Genomic DNA, 19,761 nt, shown 5'->3' with positions numbered 1-19,761 from the left:
GGCGGTAGGTCACTAAAAGAATGTTCAGCAGTAACATTGTAAACATTTCTGGCAATAGGGTAATATATGTGCAACAATATACTTGCAGTAATTATTAAAAAACTTAAGAAAAACAAGATTAATAATGTCACTATGCAATGGCTACGCAGTGATTTACAATACGCCTGTCGTTTCATCATTTTTTGCGACTGTCCATGATTCAGGTCTAGGGGATACATGTCGGAGACAGATTCAACCGCTTCACCTAGGAGAGGACTTAAACAATCAAATCGTCCGACGGCCTAGGCCTTAATTTTAGTTTATAGAGTTCTTTACTGTCGGCCTCAGCCAGAGGTAGTTTTGAGTCAATGGGTGAGGACACACGAGGTGGGCTGTTTACATCTGAAGGAAGTCCATGAAATTTCTTGATATGACTTGAATGCACCCATCCTTTCCTGCCCTCGATCTTCACGGCTGTCCTTGTGGTCAGCAGGACCAACTGGGGTGTCTTCCACCTGGGCTCCAGCTGAGTCTTTCGGTCGAAATTTCTCACAAGCACAAGGTCCCCCGGAACTACGTCATGGGGTTTCACCTCAGTGTTGTCGGGAAAGGCTGCAGCTACCTGTGAACGACAAGATTGTAGTGCAGACATCAAGGAAGCCAAGTAATCTGTCAGCATATTACAGTCAATATCAGTTATTTTGCGTGGTATAGGCGTCCCCCACATATTTGGTGGTCTGCCGAAGATCACCTCATACGGGGATAGCCCTGTTCGAGAGTGTGCTACCATTCTCATGTAGAAGAGTGCAACTGGTAACGCTACTACCCAGTCGACACCTTTCTCTCTGCATATTTTGGACAATCTGATTTTCAGTATCTGATTATGTCTTTCTACGAGACCTGCTGCTTCGGGGTGTCGGACACAGTGGAATTTCCACTGATAACCTAACAGAAGTGAAACATGTTTCATTAATTCGGATGAGAACGGCTGGCCGTTATCTGAGTGAACAACACGTGGTAAACCGTATCGTGGGAAGAATTCTCGAACTAACTGTTTGGCAGTAGTCGGGGCAGTGTAATCTGAAACCGGGTATGCCTCCGTCCAACCGGAAAGAGCACAAACAACTACGAGAACGTATTTGAATCCTCGACATCGTTCCATCTGGATATAATCCATCTGGAGGACTTCAAAAGGGTGATCAGGAGGATGAAATCCACCCTGTTCTACGGGAACGCTTTTTCCTGGGTTGAACTGGCAACAGATCATACAGGTACGGACCTTTTGTTTGGCTGCTGCTCGTAAATGTTTATTGAACCAAATGTGTTGAATGCTATCTAGCATAGCTTTTTCTCCTAGATGTGCTGGACTATGTATAGTGTTAATTATAACTTGGACCATTGAATCAGGAAGGAACCACACAGACTTTTCCTTCATAATCCATCCTTGATCCGTTTGGATCCCTCCTAATTCGGTCCATTTCTTTATTTCATCTGGTGTAGCATGTGTCTGGATGTCAATTACGTCAAAAGTAGGATCTTTAACTGTCATACAATGTGTCGGCATCGGGACTATTGTCTTTGTCATGTCGGAGGTTTGAGCTTGAGCAGTCTGTTTAGCTGTTCTATCGGCTAGATCATTGCCTTGAGAAATGACATCAGTAATCTTCGTATGAGCCTTACATTTCATAATTGATATTGCAGTGGGTAGATGTATTGCATCTAATAAGGCATGAATGAGGGTCCGTGCTGAATGTGGGCACCGTGGGAAGTTAAATAACCTCTCTCTCGCCACAGCACGCCGAAGTCATGTACAACTCCGAATGCATAACGTGAATCAGTGTATATGTTGACTTTTTTACTTGTGGCTTGAATACAGGCTTGTGTCAGAGCGATGAGCTCTGCGGCTTGAGCTGACAAAGTATTTATATGATTTGTTTCAATGACTTCAGTATCTGTTGTGACTGCGTAAGCAGCCACTAACTCTCCTGTATTTGTTCTCATACATGAACCATCTACATACAATGTCAGGTCTGGATCTGACAATGGGACATCGGTTAAGTCTTGTCTGGGTTTCGTCGTTATAGTAATAACTTCAATACAGTCATGGGCTAGTGGGTCTGTTCCGATTACTGGCAAAAGTGTGGCAGGATTCAATGTGTTACAGCGTCTGATTTCTATATGTGGCTGGAACAATGTAAGTTCGTACCCTGTAAGTCGCGCTATAGTCAAGTGTTGTGTTTGCGTTCTATTTACAAGAACCTCTACCGCATGTGGTACTTGAACTGTCAATGGATGTCCTAACACTATGGCATCGCTTTGTCGTATTGCTAAAGCTGTCGCTGCCACTGATTTCAGGCACGCAGGCAAAGCCTGAGCTACGGGATCTAATGTACTAGAAAAGTAAGCACATGGTTTGTGTGCTCCTGCTTGTTCCTGTGTGAGTACTGACAAGGCAGTACCTTCGCGTTCTGTAACAAAAAGTGTAAACTGTTTTCTGTAACATGGCGTTGCTAAAACAGGTGCTTGACATAAAGCTTTCTTTAGGCTTTCAAAAGCTTGTGTATGTTCCTGAGTCCAAGGGAGAACAGTCGATGTGGCTGCCTCCTGTGTTGTCAACTGAATGAGCGATTTTGCTAGAAATGCATATTGAGGGATCCACTGTCTACAGTATGAAGTGAGGCCTATGAAAGCCCGTACTTCCTTTTGTGTCTTAGGTATTGGCATGTTAGCTATTAACTGAATGCGGTCGGGTGTAAGCTGCCTTCCCTCCTTGGACAGCGAGTGTCCAAGATAAACAACTCGCTGGACACAGAATTGCAGCTTAGAAGGGGACACCTTGTGTCCCTTTTCAGCTAGAAATTGTAAAACTGTCAGTGATGCTTTCTCACATTCGGGTTCGCTTCTAGCGGTGATCAACAGATCATCGACATATTGAAGCAAGGCAGTGTTAACTGGCATGTGGATGCTGTCGAGTTCTCGTTTCAGTGCTTGGCTATAGATGCTGGGGCTTTCTGTAAATCCTTGAGGTGCGCGTGAGAATTTAAAGCTACGCCCATTTAAACTAAATCCGAACAAATATTGGCTTTCCGGATCTATTGGGACGCTGAAAAAGGCATTCTTGAGATCAATTACAGTAAAGAATGTTGCTTCGGAATCAATAGCTGTCAATAATGACGAGATATCAGGGACCACAGGGAATTGTGGCACAATACACTTGTTTAATTCGCGCAGATCAATAACCAATCGATATACTGGCGGGGCCTTTGGATCTGTTCGTTTAAGAATCGGAATTATCGGTGAATTACATACATTGGAGTCTGTTTCTACAACTACTCCTTGGGTAATGAGCTCGTCAATGATTTGTAGTAAAGCCACTACAGCATCTGGTGCTAACTTGTATTGTCGCATTCGTGGTAGCACCACTCCTGCCTTTAATGTGACTCGATATGGTGTAATATTCATGCATCCAACATCAGTAGGGCCTTGTGCCCATAGATGTGTAGGTAAAGTCTGCAGTCGGGGATCCATGTCTCTAGACACATAATGACCTTTAAAATCACGTAAAAACAACCTTACTCCTTCCGGAGAACAACATATTATAGCTCCTAGAGCTTTCAGTGTTTTTATTCCTAACAGATTTTCTGGACATGATTTAGTAAGCAATAAATCTGTAGTTCTGGTCAAAGGTCCTATCGTAAGTGGAAGAGGCTGTGACACTTCATTAACAATAGGTTTTCCTGAAAAACCAAGGGAAATATTCTGTGAGCCTGAGAGGGGTGCCCCTGGAACTTCACTACGTTTTATGGTTGTCCGACTTGCCCCTGTATCGAGTAAAAATTTTCTGTCTTGGCCTAACAATTCACTATGTACATAAGGTCCTTCTTGATCTACAGGGATCTCGATAAGGGGTAAATCAACTTCCCTCTCTAGGCTGGTTCATGCGTATCGTTGATAATCAGGATAGTCGTACTGTGCGGTCTGGTACAGTTGTCGTGTCGTGGTTTGTGTGGCAGCAACGGGCAGCGCTGGTGCAGCTGGCACAAACTGTACAGACTGTGGTGGAGCTGGCATGGACTGTGCGTGCTGCGGAGCTCCTTGTTCATTCTGATCCTGTCTAGGTGGCCGTGGTCTTTCTTTTGTATTACCTATGGCGATATTATGTTTCAAAACTGGACAATCGTGTACGTAATGACCTGGCTTTTTACAATAATTGCATGTCCCTTTTACAGGTCCTGCTGAATCACCGGAATGTGTCATACCCTTTTTATGTCCTTCAGCTGGAACTGTCTGAGAAACTAGCATTTTCATTTTTGTGTCTTTCATGCGTCTGTGTTCATGTTCTTGTTCCTCTCTAATTCTATTGTGATGGTACTGTAACATTTGTAACATTTGTGATGGAGTGTTACCTTGCCAGGTACTCTCGAATTTTAATACTCTATTCTTTACTTGGGGCAGGGCATTTTCTACTAATTTTGTTACAAACAGATGTGGGTATGATTCGCTACTTGCTTTTAGGCCACTATTTATACCAAAACATTTTTCAAATCGGGCATAGTAATCACTAGTGTCTTCATCTTGCTTCTGTTTACAGGCTGAAATTGTACCCCAATCTTCCTTTTTCGTAGTTAATAAACGTGGCAGTACCTGTACTAATAAACCTGGTAGTGCTTTAGTTTTATCCCCAAGTCCTGCTCCTGCAGTTCGGGCCTTTTCTTCTGCTTCTAATACTGACCATTCTATTTTTTGGTCTCCTACCTCCCACTCTTTTTCCCTGAGTTTCTCATAAATGCCAGCAGGCATTAATACCTTTAATATTGTCATAATGTCGGGATAGGTATACTCTCCCATGAGTAACATGTCTTTAATTTCTCGGTGAAAACCCGCTGGATCTTTGTCATGACTGGGTACCACTTTCTTCATTTCTAACAATTCTATTTTTGATATGGGCGTGTATACAAATACGCGTTTAAACTCATTGTCCTCGCCCTTTATTGGGTGTACTTCTCGTAGAGGATTCTGTCTGTCCATGTAATACGTGGTTCTTTCCTTAATGGGTAGTGAAACATGTTCTGAACATACAAAAATAATGTATTGCTTTCTTGATTCTAGTATTTCTTTAATTAATTTAGTACCTGAACCTCTCCATCTATTCATGAGTAATTCAGTCAATATATCAGGTAAGGGACCAGGGTCCGAATGCTGACTCTGATATAGTATAAGGAGTTGTTGAATCATATAAATCCCAGCTAAACGCTGTTCATCTGGGGTGAGATTCAAAAATGTGCGTGCTACTGTATCATCACTATATTTTCCGGGACTGTCAACCCAATGGACAGCTGACCTGGCTAATTCTTGTTCATCCATAGAATCGAGAAAATGATAACCCCTTCGTTCTCGAAGTAATTTGTCAGCTGCTTGGAACGAATGCTCGTTAGACCTTATATGGACTATGGGTGTTGGGAAACTCCTGTTATTGTCTGGACATATCGGACGTATCGGGTCAATAAGACATCTATTACTATTACAAGATCTTCCTCTACCTACATAGGCTATAGTGTCTGACTGTCCTGTGGGCAGTCCTGATCCTTCTTCCTCGCTTTGTTCGAACTGGTCTACCGCTAATCTTTCTTCGTGTAGGCGTTCTATTTCTTTTCGGATCTTTCGGCACATGGCTATTATACAATTCTGCTTATCATGTCTTCCTTCTGATATATTCTGACTCCATCTGGTAAGAATTTGCATTGCTTCCGGGTCTACCCCTGGTCGGTCTTGATTTCTGATCACACAATTTATGAGGAAACGTAACAGTTCCCCCTGTATCTCCACTTTCTGATATTCCATAGCTCTGTTAATACATTCAGAATCTCGCCCTGTTTGAACAAAAAGATATATATTATCTAGATGCGCAGTCATTCCTGGTAACTTCCCTAGATACACCGCGGCTCGTCTGATACGTAATGATGCCAGGGTCATTTCGTCCTCTTTGCCGGGCACAGGGTCATATCTACAATCTACAAGAAGTTCCTTAAGCGTACGGGCATTTATGAGTTTGGGGGTACGTGAATGTGCTGACTCTTGAAACGTAAGTTTATTTATTCTGGGTGGCGTAGAAAAAATGTTGCTAGCACCTCCCGCAGCCCCATCTGGGGTGTCGGGTGTGAAAGGATTCGTTGAACGTGACACAGCAACTATAGGTGTGGACACAGCTATGGAAGCAGCTGTGGGAACAGATGTAGAAACAGATGTGCTTGCCGGAACTTGTGACACGATCTGTTGCTGTAGGGATACGGGTACTGGATCTTGGCGTTGAACCTCCCTGGTATGCGGTCTATGTGGGGCGGAATTAGCATATTCGGGAGCTGCGTCGTCTAAATATGAGGAGAGAAAGACATCTTCTGCGGTTCTAGGATGCCCCTTAGGATGTACCTTTATTGGGAATAATGGGGGCGGCAAGTCTTTCGGTATTTCTGGAGTAGCTTTAGGTAATCCTTCGGCTAGAAGGGGATACATACCATTCATAAGGGCATTTCTTTGTCTGTCTACTTGTTCTGATTTCACTCGGATACCTTCCTCAATTAATAGATTTTCTCGAACTTTATTTGAACTCTCTTTATTCTTCTCTTCCTGTCGGAGTGCTTTTTCTGTACGTCTATGAGATTCTTTACGCCATAACTCAACGGCATCTTTCTGTGACTGTCTGACTTTCCTTTTCCATAACTCTTCCTCGACTTTCATGATGCACTCTGCATCCCAGGTCCCCGCTGCGGGCCACCTCTGACTTTCTGGTAATTCCTTGGTGTAGTCTACCCATAAATCAAGAAATAATATAGCGTCTAAGCCATGTTTATGATACATGAAGTACCCTGGAGTGTCCCTAGGAGGAATAGGAACGGCTTCTTCGAGTACCCCTTTTCTTGTTGTGATCTGTCTTAATTTTGAAAAGAGCGGCATATTTGAGAACTAACCTGATACTTGATTTAAAACAAAACTTAATACAGTAACCACGATAATGAACAGTCATTCATACCACAATATGCAGAACGTACTGAAAACATTTAACATTTAACATTTACCTGAACAATCAATAATGATGATGATCTAAGGAAAAACTTAAATCACTAAACATAATACTCGACATTAACTGAATTATATACTTGATATACTGCTAAACAGTACAGATACACTGCTGAAACAGTGCAGACCGGATTTGTGTACCCAAACCCGTCTTGACCGGCACAAACTATGTGCACGTCAGAAAGCCTCCCCAGTAATGGTACTCACCGGGTAGCTCGGAAACGGAAGGCCTCGGAAACTGGACTGAACTTGAACCGGACTGGACTCGACTCGAACACTACGGAGACTGGACTCGACTTGGGACTTCGGAAACTGGTGGGCCTCTGTATACCTCGGATCTTGCTCTCTCAGCTAGGCTCTGGTCGGGATACTTCGCACTTCTCACCGCCTCGTCTGGGTGTTGATCGCAGCCTCAGTCGCCCCCGCTTGACCGGAGGGAGATACAGGAAATCCTGCTGGTACGCGTTATTGTCCGTCCAGCTGTGGCAGGAGACCGGGCCTGCAACTCACCGCCGGCGCGTGAGATGAGAAAGTGTCCCTGTTCGGGCGCCATTCATGTGGTAAATAAAATTCATTACCGGGACTTAATTTGATACGGAAACATAATAAAATAGCTCAGTAAAATGAGAGGCAGAATCCGTGGTATTAGAGGTTCGGAATGGGCTTTATTCCAATGATCGATTATAATCGGTTGCTCCAAGTTCCATCACCACGGAGGTTCAGGAAGTGAAGTACATACTTTATTGACAAGAAATGACTTTTATAGTACATACATTATAATGAAGCGAATGCAGTAGGCGTAACAATTGATAAGGAAAATGACGATTCATATGCGTAACCGAAAATGGGTGTAATAAGGAGTAAAAAGGAACATAATTGGTTATGATGTCATATATAGGTGGATTTATAAGATAATACTTGGCATAGATGCGCGCGCAGCAGCATGACGTGTGATTGACGTGCAACTAGGGGGTGAAGGGGACTTGACGTTTAGCTCTACATGTGGAGACGAAAAGTCTGGGGGGTCAAGTCAACCTAATCCCAAATCATATCTAACATCCTATGTTTAAAGAACTATGTTATCCACAAAAGAAGGACTCTCGGACAGAATCTATTCTATACTGACTGTGCGTGCGTGTACAAGCGTCTAAGTGTCTACACTAAATGCGAGGGGGTAGGAATATTCCATGGTAACAGGACTATGAATTACTTGCATAAAGACAGAGAAGCCGAGCCATTGCTCGGTAGCAAGAAGGAATGTTTACTTAAACTACTAGACAGGAATGCATCGGCTGAGGGGCGAAGCAGATAACTCGAAGGTGAAATACAGTTCTTGGCAGAGAATAGGCTGATGTCAGGCTTCGTGAGCCGCGCAGAGAATGAGACAAAGTTCATGGTCACGGATGCAGGCTCAGACTGGAGCTTTCAGAGGCAGAAGGCAAGAAGAGTTCGATGACAGAATCAGGGCCTACTTGCCTGGACTGTAAAATGTCATAAGTGAACCATATAAAGCCGGTGGCCTTTCATACTTAAGAATGGAATATCCGGCCTATTCATGGCGGATCTGACAGAGGACATGTTGATGGTGGACGCACATGTGTTTGCGTCTTCATAACTGGAACTGGAGGGAACATACATGTACTTGTAACATGCACATGGAACCGTTGGGGTCCAAGATAGGGGACATAACTGACCAGAAAAATCCATATTTCCACATTATAACTTATATTTTTTGATGCTTATCATAGAGTCACGTGTTTTTCGTGTTTGCATGTGTGGTTTACAGGAGAGCACATTGTAATCAGTGCTCCTTATTCCGCTATTCCAATACAATTGTGGCACTTCCCAAATGTGTTTTTTTTTTTTTAACCGTAACAGGTTAATCTTTTTTAGTATCACTGCTCTTTACAATTTACATTAGGTGGGACATCTTTCTCCCATCTCACTGGCAGCAAATTTCTGTAACATATCAGTATCCAATCTAGTTGCTATGTAAGGTGGGATTCAAAACTTCTGGAACCCACGATAAATCGTATCTTACCTTCACAACTTTGCACTTCATGCTCTGTTTTATAATCGTTTTTCATACATATGTTTCATTTCCTTAATAAACCTTTGCTTACATACAACTAGAAGGAACTTTACCTTTAAACCAATTACTCATTTTTTTCTGGCATGTTTAGGGTATACAGGGCATCGTATCAATGTTCTTGACTGGTTCTGTCTACTGTTCTCCCCTCACCCAGTTTCATTTGATTGGATACTTGATATACCTCCATGCAAAAATGTGATGCTTAGTATAAATGAGAGTATAAACAATACCTGATTATAATTTACTTCGTACCTTTAGGCTCTACTGTAACCAAGCCCTCAAATGATACATACGAAATCGTGCCATATTTCACTTCCATAGTTGATTATGCACACTTAACACTTGGACATTAGTTTTTACCTTCAAAACATCACTAGCTAGCTATATTTGACTGACTGCAATAAGTTTATTTTCTGCCAATTAGCTGAATATCATCAGCACATGGGTGTTCTAACCTCCCTCACTAACTCACCCAAAAGTCATAAACCCATCATTGTTATGCCTACTTAGAAATAACTTTGGATGATCACCTCTTGTTCATTACCTTTACTTTCTTCTAAGGCTTGGACTCTCGGACTCAGAGGTATACTCTCATATACCACAGGTATGATAACTAAGACTATACTCTCTTTTTCTGGCAACACTTTCTGGCCCATGCTATCGAACACCTCTGGTCTTCCTATAGCCTGGGTTTTTTAATGCAATACATTATTCTTTCTATATTCCGTTTTGTCTTAAATCTTCACAGCTTTAAAAAAAAGTCCATTATGTTGAAATACGTAAATATGAACATTACAACTATTTTATATTTTTCATCAATTATCGAAAACTGAGACTGTGCTTATTTTCACTGGTCGGTGTCTCCCTACAAAATGTGTTCCTGATATGAGTGATGGTCCTTGCATCAGAGTGTAGTCTGGTGTAGCACTCAATCCACTATTGCTGTCATTTACTGTTATCGTACCCCGACAAATTGGAGCGGTTTGCGGAGGGAGGCGACGAGGGTTGGTCATGGGTGGGCCTGAGAAAGTTGTACCAGGGGAGAAGAGTCTATCCCCAAGGGGAACCCCGGGGCATGAATAGATGGAACCAGCCAGCCTTGGGTCTGAATGGGGTCCCATTTACTCACTTTAACAGATTTGACTGCCTTGATGCTGTGGATTGACGGTATAATTCCAAAGGGGAGCACACTGTCTGTCCAACATTTGGGGGGGAGAGGAATACTGGGGTGGGTGGGTGCTCACCAAGAAAGGTCTCTTCGCCACGGGCTATCCTAGGCAGTGAACGCTCTGTCACTGGGGATTGGGCCCTCCCGGGGTCAGATCAAAGTATTCCTGCCGAGATTGCTACAAATACAGATAAGGATCTGAGGTCATTAGAAATCCTATCTTGGAACATAGCGGGGTTACCCAATAAATTAAGACTGTAGCGAATGGGCGGACTTCATTAAAAAATACGATATATGTATGTTCCAGGAGACATGGGCCAGAGAGAGTCACTGCTATGCTGGGTTTGCAACTTTTAATGTTTTAGCCACATGGGGAGGGAAGGGACGCCCGTCCAGTGGTCTGTCAATATGGGTTGGTTCTCATCTTGGCTGCAAGGCCGAGATTGTAGAAACCAACTCTCTGGATATTTTGTGTGTGGCCTTGTGTTGGCCCACTGGGATGGGTCTAACACTGGTAAATGTATATTCCAGACCGGTTGGAGTAGCGGGCATTTCAGGGACAATGGAGGACCTGGCTACATTTCTCAACTCTGTCTCTAGCTCAGTAACACTCTTTGTCGGAGGCGACTTTAACACTCAGTACGAACCACTCCCGGCTTATCTAGACGGGGTCAGTAGTGAGGAGGATGATCTCTGGGATATTCCAACTATTGCGGGTCCCCCGGTCAGGGCATGCTCACCACTTTTATCCCAAATAACAACTATGACCCTTGCAAACTCACTTAGAGCTTGCAACGGCAGGTTTAAAGGGGACATACCACCGCGACCAACTTTTAATAGACTAGGCCATGAGTCCCGGATAGATTATATACTAACTAGATTACAGGATTGGAAACTAGTCAAAGAATTTAAAATAGTCCCCAGGCCGGATAGTGATCATAATGGCCTGTCCCTCTCCTTAGCAGCCGACGGATTCCTCAATGCTGTTGTGGTAGAAAACAGAGCATTGGTGACAAGTTTAATTATATCCAGTAATAGGCGAAGAATAAGGTGGGAAAAACTCTTGGAAAAACCAAATCGTATCCGGGCGATTTATGAGTTAGTGGCCCCAGCCCTCGAAAAGGTGGGAAGGCTTCTCCCACAATTGCCTTCCCCTGATGGATGCCGTTCTTTGGGGGATATTCATCTGACCCTGTGTAATAACCTTGCTGAGGTATTGAACCCGGTGGTTCGGGAGAGGAAAGCAAGGAGAGAAAGAGCCTCCTGGTTCAATGCCAGCTGCAGGAAAGCCAAGGCAGACCTTCTCCAGACACTCAAAAACAGGGAGGCCCATCTGGTTATTAGGGAAAAGCGGGCCGCTTATAAGCTCCTTCTTGAAAATGCCAAAATAGATTGGGACTGGGAGAATTGGTCAGAAATGACATCTGCTCTCAAAGTCAGAGATCCCAGGAAGTTCTGGCAAATAGTGAAACATGGCTCTGCTGAGCCTGCTCTGGCTATAGAGGCAAATATTGCGACCGAAGCGTGGGAGGAACATTTTTCATCCCTCTATAGTGTAGCTGGGCTGGATCACCTGGGAACCGAGGCTGGAGAGATAGTGTCCCTAACCACTGGTAATTCTTCCATGATGGAAGATTTTAACTTGGAGGATTTGGAAATGGCAATTGCTCGTCTTTCCTCGGGAAAAGCGCCAGGACTTGACAAGCTCCCAGGCGACCTCTTAAAACATGAGGATAGAATCTGGGCCCCCTACTTCCTCGTACTTTTTAATGCCATTGTCCACGGTATGGCGGTTCCCTCTACTTGGCTGGGGGCAGAGATTGTCCCTATATTTAAAAGGGGTTCACCTCTGCTTCCAGCCAACTACAGACCGATCAGTCTGATAGACGTCCCCCAGAAGCTTTTCGCGAGGCTTCTGTTGGATCGACTTTCGGTCTGGATCGAAGATAGGGAAATCTTGAGCCCCCTCCAGGCTGGGTTTCGACAAAAGGTCTCTACCATAGACCAGGTCTTCAGGCTGTCCCTCATATATTGGAAAACAATACAATTGGAGGGTGGCAGCCTCTATACTGTATTTGTGGACCTGAGGGCGGCCTTTGACCTGGTTCCACGCGGTAAGCTGTGGGAAGTGCTGGCTAGAGTGGGGGTACCAAGTGATCTATTGTCGATGATTATTCGACTTCACACCAACACCTATGCTCAAGTGAGGTGTGGTAAGCAGGGCGCCCTATCCAACAAGTTTCCCGTTGGCAGAGGGGTAAGACAGGGGTGCGTACTTGCACCGACCCTGTTCTGCCTCTTTGTCAATGGGGTCATTGACCACCTCAACGGGGTCCCTAATTCTGACGTCCCAAAGCTGGCAGGAAGGAGGGTTCCGGCAATTATGTTTGCGGATGATACCCTCCTCCTCTCCAAGTCGCCGATGGGAATCCAGCGTGTTCTGGATGGCTTTGTGGACTTCTGTAGAGAGCACGGACTGGAGATTAATACCACGAAGATCAAATTTATGGCCTTCAATCCCCCGCCTAGGTTCCACTGCATTCCCCGTATAGGGAACAATACGCTAGAACGGGTTAACACCTTTGAATATCTTGGTGTAACCCTCAATGAGAAAATGGGGTGGGGTCCGCATCAGGAGAAAGCAAAGCTAAAACTAGTACAACATGTGGGTGGGATATTAAGGCTGTTGGGGAAGAATAGGTCAACTCTTAAACCTATAGGCCCTCCGCTCCACATTTATAGGGCGCAAGCCAGAGGAGCCGTTATTAATGGCAGTGAATTATGGGGCCACAAAGTCTCGTCCTGCTTGGTAAAGGAGGAGAACAGGTTTCTCAGGTGCTTAGTAGCCCTCCCTCCAAGTACACCTTTAGTGCCACTAAGACTTGACTTAGGTATTAGACCCCTGGAAGAAGATCTGGCGCTTCGCCCTCTGATCTACTGGCATAGATTGTGGGCGGTGCCCGAATTGATCCATTATAGGCAGGGCTTGCAGGAAGTCCTTAGCCTTCCGAATTCGGGGAACATTGGTTGGCTCAAATTTGTAAGGAGTAGTCTGGTGGGTCTAGGCCTTGACACCCTATGGAATGATCCTCTAGATGCTTGCCCCAGGCTTCCAAAAAAGGCTCTCACTAAAATGTACTATGACTCCAAGGCTCCCACATTGCACCCCTGCACAACCCCTGGGACCCTCACGGAGCAATTTATTTGTATTAAAAATGCTTATAGCCTGGAACCAGCCCTGGACAATATACACCCAGTACTAATAAGGAAGCTGTATCTGCAATGGAGGCATGGGTCCCTGCCAATCCGTGCCCTCACTAGTCACTGGATTGAGTCCGCACCTAGCACTTGCCCGGCATGCAGAGTAAGTGATGAAACTGAACTGCATATAATATTCTTTTGTCCGGGCTATAGTGAGGCGCGGAGAAAATGGATCATCCCCATTTGCAGGAACTTGGGTTTTACTAGGTGTCATGAAGCCTTTAGAATCCTCAAGAGTGAAATGGCTGCCCATATTGTGTTTGCTGTGGCCAAATTTCTGGGGGCTTTCTGGCATACAAGGAGACGGTACCTGAAAACGCTTACCCGATTCAATTTCTACTGGTTTAAATTGTATATGACTGTTGTAACGAGCGGCCATATAGATGTCCTGGTGTTCTAAATGTTTTAAATATTTTAAACCACTTTTTAACTAATTCTATGCATGCTTTTAAATATTTTTATAATAGTATAATTCTATGCATCTTTTATGGAGATATTCTCCGAAATAAAGTTTATTTGACTTGTTATCGTATTGCTTCAAATTTGGTTACTTCAATTTGAGATGTACAGTTGCTATTTTCCCCTGCTATCACTGTAAATTTGAAAAAATAAATTAGTCCACAACTGCCATAGGATGAAGGACTAAAACCATCTTCTTCCACTTGTCTAAAACTGCAATAGAATCTCTGCAGTGTAGAAAGCTGATTTCTTCAAAGTAAGGCTGAAGCCTATTTATAATTGTTCTTTCCAGGAGATCAGAGTTATACTGCAAGAAGGAAACCGGTCTAAATCTTGCGACACTGGATGGGTTCATCCTGGACGTTTTCTGTAGAAGTGGCAGAACCCGGATTCTTTTTACTTTTTATTAGTTGTGAGGGTGCCATTGTTAATAAAAGGCTGCAGTATGGATAAGTGACTTGCCTAAAGCAGAACCAGAGGATTTACTACAACTTATCAAACTTGAAATTTCATCTTTGGTCAGAGGTTGAAAGTTGTTATATTTAAAACAAAAAGCCATAAACAAGCATTGGCATAGCCAATAGGTCTCGCCTTTGGGACCTTATATTTGTTTAGTTATCCAGCACAATATCCTTGGTGCAACAACATCAACTGTTGCATGGCTAAACACTTATAAGGTTCCAAAGGCGCGACCTATTGGCTATGCCAATGCTTGTTTTTTTAATATACCGTACTAGAATTGGCATCGCCATCTTTAAACAGTAAATTTAAAAGGCAATTACAGCAGAGTCACAACATATGCATGTGCATGAATAGTAAAGTATGCACACGTATACATCCTCAAGCAGTGGTCTCCGTTGCATTACGATACATAAATGTGTCTATATGAGCGTTTTGGATTTTTTGGGTCGAAGCTGAATTCATCATAACCAATAACCGTTTTCTTCACTTTTTTGCTAATGATTCCCAAAAAGAGCCAAAGAACATTCACAAAGCCTATAGGTCTCTTGACAAAGTCTCTTATCAAAGCCATAAAGCAAGACCTATTGGGAGTGCCAGTGTTTGCTTTATGAACCGACTTATAAGAGATGATGACACTTGTTATCCCAGAGTATGCCATGACTCTCTTCCAAAACTCAGTCAGAGTTCGGTCCTCTTATTTCCGGACACAGCCAGGCTAAGTATCTTTACATGTCAATTACTGAGGCTGAGACCCCTTTCTTTCCACAGAGCTCGGATTCTCTATAACATGACTGACCTCACGTTGTGACCAAATCATAACAAGAGCAAATTATATCGCATATACTTGGCATCCACTGTACCCTTCCTTGCCGATAGTTTGCAGCTACACAATAAAGAGAATAAACACATCTTCTACACTTAAAACATGTCATTACCATTTAATTATTCAACACAATCGTTATTTACAAGCTGGCTAAATTCATCTTACCATTTGATAATAACCCCAACATACACAATGAGGGTTCATGCTAGGGAAACAAATGACTCAGGGTAATGGGCTGGATCTGCTTAATATTGAAAACTACAATATAAAACTAAAGATACACATTAAAGCAGGAAAACACAGTCAAAGAATGAATGTCAGACAGGGTGGCAAACGAGAAGCTAAAAAAAAAAATGTGCGGTCAGATCTGAGGTGTCACAAGGTTACGTCGAACAAATCTGATTGATGGATTTGATTTCTTTGACTAAGTAACCAGGGAATTGGAGAAGTGTAGAACAATAAACAACGCCAGTTTTAAATAAGGAGGTGTCAAACCTCTGGCACAATAGACTGAGCGCTGTGGGATTTTGGGGAGGAGAGTGAACTGGCTGAGTGACACTGACAGCACAGAAACTTGGACTGAAGTCTTTGGAGGAGAGAGCGATCCGCATCACCCGGCGGCCATCATTTCTAATGGCCCAATAAACAACACATCAAGAGAGCTGTGCAATAAAGTTTGACTTTTTTTTGCAGAGATACAATGATTATTAACAGTACAGACTCCCCTGGAGTGAGAACAAATTAGAGATGTAAGAACTCAACAATGGTGGTCACTGTCAGTTAAGTGATAACAATTGTCAATACAACATTCACTATTGACACACTCTCACAGGGTCAGCCTGTGATGGAAATCAAATGCCCATGAGCACCAATATTAGAGAAGGGTTCTGGAACTGACTTCATTGTAACTAGAGTGACAAGACAGTCGGATGAGCCGAAGGAAATGCGAGGTGGTGCATAAGAAACACATTCAAAACCTCTTTGTATAATTCATTGCAGTTCTGGAAGCCAAACCTATTAGTGCCCAAAGAACACATGTAAAGGCCCACATGGGAAAAATAAAACGTCGGGTACATAAAAGGCCTACACAAAATAACAAGGAAGAAACAAATGCATACATATTTAAGAAGCAAACGTCGTAATGGACAGACAGTCAGAAGCAACAAGCATTGGCCGCGCGACAGTAAAAGTAACGCCGCGCGGCCGTAAAAGCGAAAGTCATCGCGATCACTCTGAAAGCGAAAGTGATTGCGATGACGTGCTAAAGCACGCTAGGGATGCGCACAGCAGCGGGTGAGGGGCGGAGGTAGGGAGCAAGCAAGAGGAAAGACAGATGGTGCTGAAGGCTGGCGGTTCGCGCGTGCACGCTCGCGTGAACGCAAGCTCTAGGCCAGCCACCAGCACTTTGAAAACTCACCTACTAAAGTCTCTCCGAGCAGAGCATGCGTGCTGACTCAGCGAGACCTAAAAAACAGACTTCGTTCACAACATACCTTTTATACTTTCCTAGGTGTTGACGTTGGGCTTTCTCTAGTGGAATCTGATGACGAAGGAAGGACAGAGGAAGAACAGAGAGTGAATGGAACTGAAGGTAAGAACAAGAGATTGGGGAAGGGCGAACAGTGAGGAGAGATGGAAAACAAAAATCGGAGGGGATAACAACTGGTGAGAGGGATACGTGAGTGAAGAAGCTTCTTATAAACACAGGTACACCCAAGCGCATCTGGCCACTAAAAATGAATGGCGAAGCAAATGTTCCAGCAAGGAAAGCCCAGGAGGAAAGAAGGTGCCTGGTGTTTCCTGGTCTGTAACAACATGCAAAACGGAGGGTAGTACTTCATGTGGGCTTAGTTCCCTTGACATACATCAATCTAGATTTAGAATTTAGGCTTAGAAGGGGGTGACAATGGAGAATCCTACAGGAAGTGGAAAATATAGTAGAATTTGTTTCACAATAGGGATAGTAAGGTGAAGGAATTACTACTGGTGGTCTCTCAGTGTCAGACTGTCAGAGTCTCCTCTAACTGTCAGCGAGACCAGGGCCCAAGCTGTCTATCTGCCCCTTTGTTCTTCAAACTTGCCAATTTCGAAAATATTCTTACCATGGGACAGTATGGGACCTTGGAAGGTCAGGATCTAAAGTGTGGTGGGAGCATTGAGAGGTGGAAACTCAAAAAGGAACGTCCTCTGGAAATAATTTAGACCTAACTACACAATATTCCACGACACTCAAAGTCCTGGTTCAACCAGCAAACATTTATCATTCAACCAACGGGATCACTGTTAGAACCTATAGTCAATGTATTGGCACAGTAACCTACAAATTGAGCATTGATATAAACAATTTATTAAAAAATATAATATAAGATTAAAAACATTTCTTACCAGGAGAAAAAAGAAAGAAGAAAATTCCTTGTCCCTTAAAGAACAATAACATAAATAATATCACAAAAATATTTTAAAAAGACACAGCACGAGAGTTAATTAAAACATTAGAATTTGTCTTTAGGTACAATAACCAATACCAAAAGCTATACAAAATCACCCTGATGTATCGTAATTCATCAACATTTGGAGTGAATTAAGAGCGGTGAGTTTATGGTAAACAAGCGTTGACGCTTTTCGAAGGTATAGTATGCTTGAACCTTCTTTTTCAAGACTACAGTGAACAGTACTCTTGGTGATTAAAACATCTATAACACAAACACATATTTTAAATCAATAAATACCAAAACACAATAATTATATAAAAAAAAATGAATATGTTTAAAATCAATGTTACTCTAACCTATAATTTCTGGATAAAAGAGAGAAAAAGCAGGAAAAAACATCTGCAGTTTGTGATACCAACACAATACTCCATTTTATTCCAACATTGTTAATCTAACCCATAGTTTTTAAATAAAAAAGAGAAAAAGCAAGAAGAAGCATTGAGAGGTGGGGCATTGAGAGGTGGGGCCTTGAGCCTATCACTTCCTCATCAACAGTTGCTGAGGGAGGGCTTAGAGCCCAGTACTACCTAATCAAGTTATCCTACTTTCATTCAAAAACAAATGACAGAGGTTTCTGACTCTACCTCCAAGACCCTGGCAAGGTTGTAAAAACGATAATGGAAGTTGACAGAGTAGAGCGTCTACATAGTAGCTGGAACCCCGCTTCTTGCAGCAGTTACCAACTCACCTTCTCCACACCATACTAGTTGGCTTTTCGCTGGGCGACCGTGTCAAATGAACCAATATCATGTGACACATGGTGGCAGGCATTCCTGACTCTTGACAGAGAGATACACTAGGAAAGGCTCAAAGTCTCAGCTCATGCATACTCTATCTGTAGTGCATAGAATCCAACAAGCTAGAAAAAGGCAACCCTGGTTCACAGATATGAAACTTGATTGGTTTGAACCCCAACTTTCACTGAATGCCAAGTCATTTGGATTCACCCTGCACACTAACCACATGCCTGTAGTGTCCTGCGGGATAGGAGGCATTTCTTTTCCCAGCCAATCTCCACGAGGTCAGGACACACATGCACCCCATTCCACACAGGCATCACAAGTGATGTGAGCCTGACAATAAAATGGCCTGAGTGCACGTGATTGTGGCCAATTAACTAGTATACTTCATGTGTCACTCACATTAGTAGCATGTGGGCCCAGGGCCCACAACACTACAATGCCCAAGGAACACCTTGCCAAAAAAACAAAGGTGACCTCGTACCAGTTCTTCCTTTTAAACAAAATAAAATTGTTTTCTTATAGACTTTAATACTGCAGTTTATGCCCTCATACCCTTGCATCTCAAAGGTGGCACAGCCCTGCTCCATGGCCTCGCAGGCTCCACATTGGTACCCTGTAAGGGCATCCTACATGCCACAGCAAGTTTCATCCAGAAACTGGATAAATATGCTCAAATCACTCCCTAACCTGAATGAACTCTAGTGATTGACTCAAAATCAGCGGCATTATTTACAAAGCCATCACAACCAGCAACCAAGTTTACCTTGATGAAAAAAACACACCATCTGTGAAGGATCTCCGCAAACCTAAAGCCAGAATACCATCAGACTGAAGACTAAGAAGTGTATAAAAAGAAAAATAAGGCAGCTGGCCTTTTCCATCTATGCTCCCAGTATCTGGAACAACATCGGTGTATCTATCAGAACCACCCCAACGCTGCTCCAATTTAGGATAGCGTTTAAGATTCGCCTAATTAACGAACACTACAGCACAATGAAGAAAAAGTACACTTTGCTGCAAGAAACAGCCACCTCTCCTATTACTGGTTGACCGTATTCCTGCCTTTGAACCTGTGCAGCGCTCCGCTGCCTTTTGGCTAAGTTTGCACTCTAAAAATGCCATACACTTACTGTGCCTCTGATCTGAGCCTAAGCATGAGGATACGACAGTGAGCTGCACTTATAGGATCTGTGCACCTACTGCCCGTT

General features: G+C 43.3%; 1 protein-coding gene across 4 annotated transcripts in view; it reads right to left on the bottom strand.

The window, feature by feature from the left end:
* EME1 (essential meiotic structure-specific endonuclease 1) overlaps positions 1-19,761 on the bottom strand; it is an 86,827-nt gene that overhangs the window by 66,671 nt on the left and 395 nt on the right. Inside the window, exon 2 of one of the 4 annotated variants that reach the window (XM_085617099.1) lies at positions 17,704-17,737. The exons of 2 other annotated variants lie outside the window; for them this stretch is intronic. The gene's annotated coding sequence lies outside the window, so the exon portion shown is untranslated. Of the gene's footprint in view, positions 1-16,811; positions 16,859-17,703; positions 17,738-19,761 lie in introns of all 4 variants that reach the window. One more of the 4 variants, XM_085617100.1, reaches the window with a different exon arrangement.

The sequence above is a fragment of the Triturus cristatus genome, chromosome 7 (genome assembly GCF_964204655.1).
Source record: "Triturus cristatus chromosome 7, aTriCri1.1, whole genome shotgun sequence".
Lineage (NCBI taxonomy): Eukaryota > Metazoa > Chordata > Amphibia > Caudata > Salamandridae > Triturus > Triturus cristatus.
The sequence above is the reverse complement of the archived record's forward strand: the minus strand, read 5'-3'. Positions and strand labels throughout refer to the sequence as shown.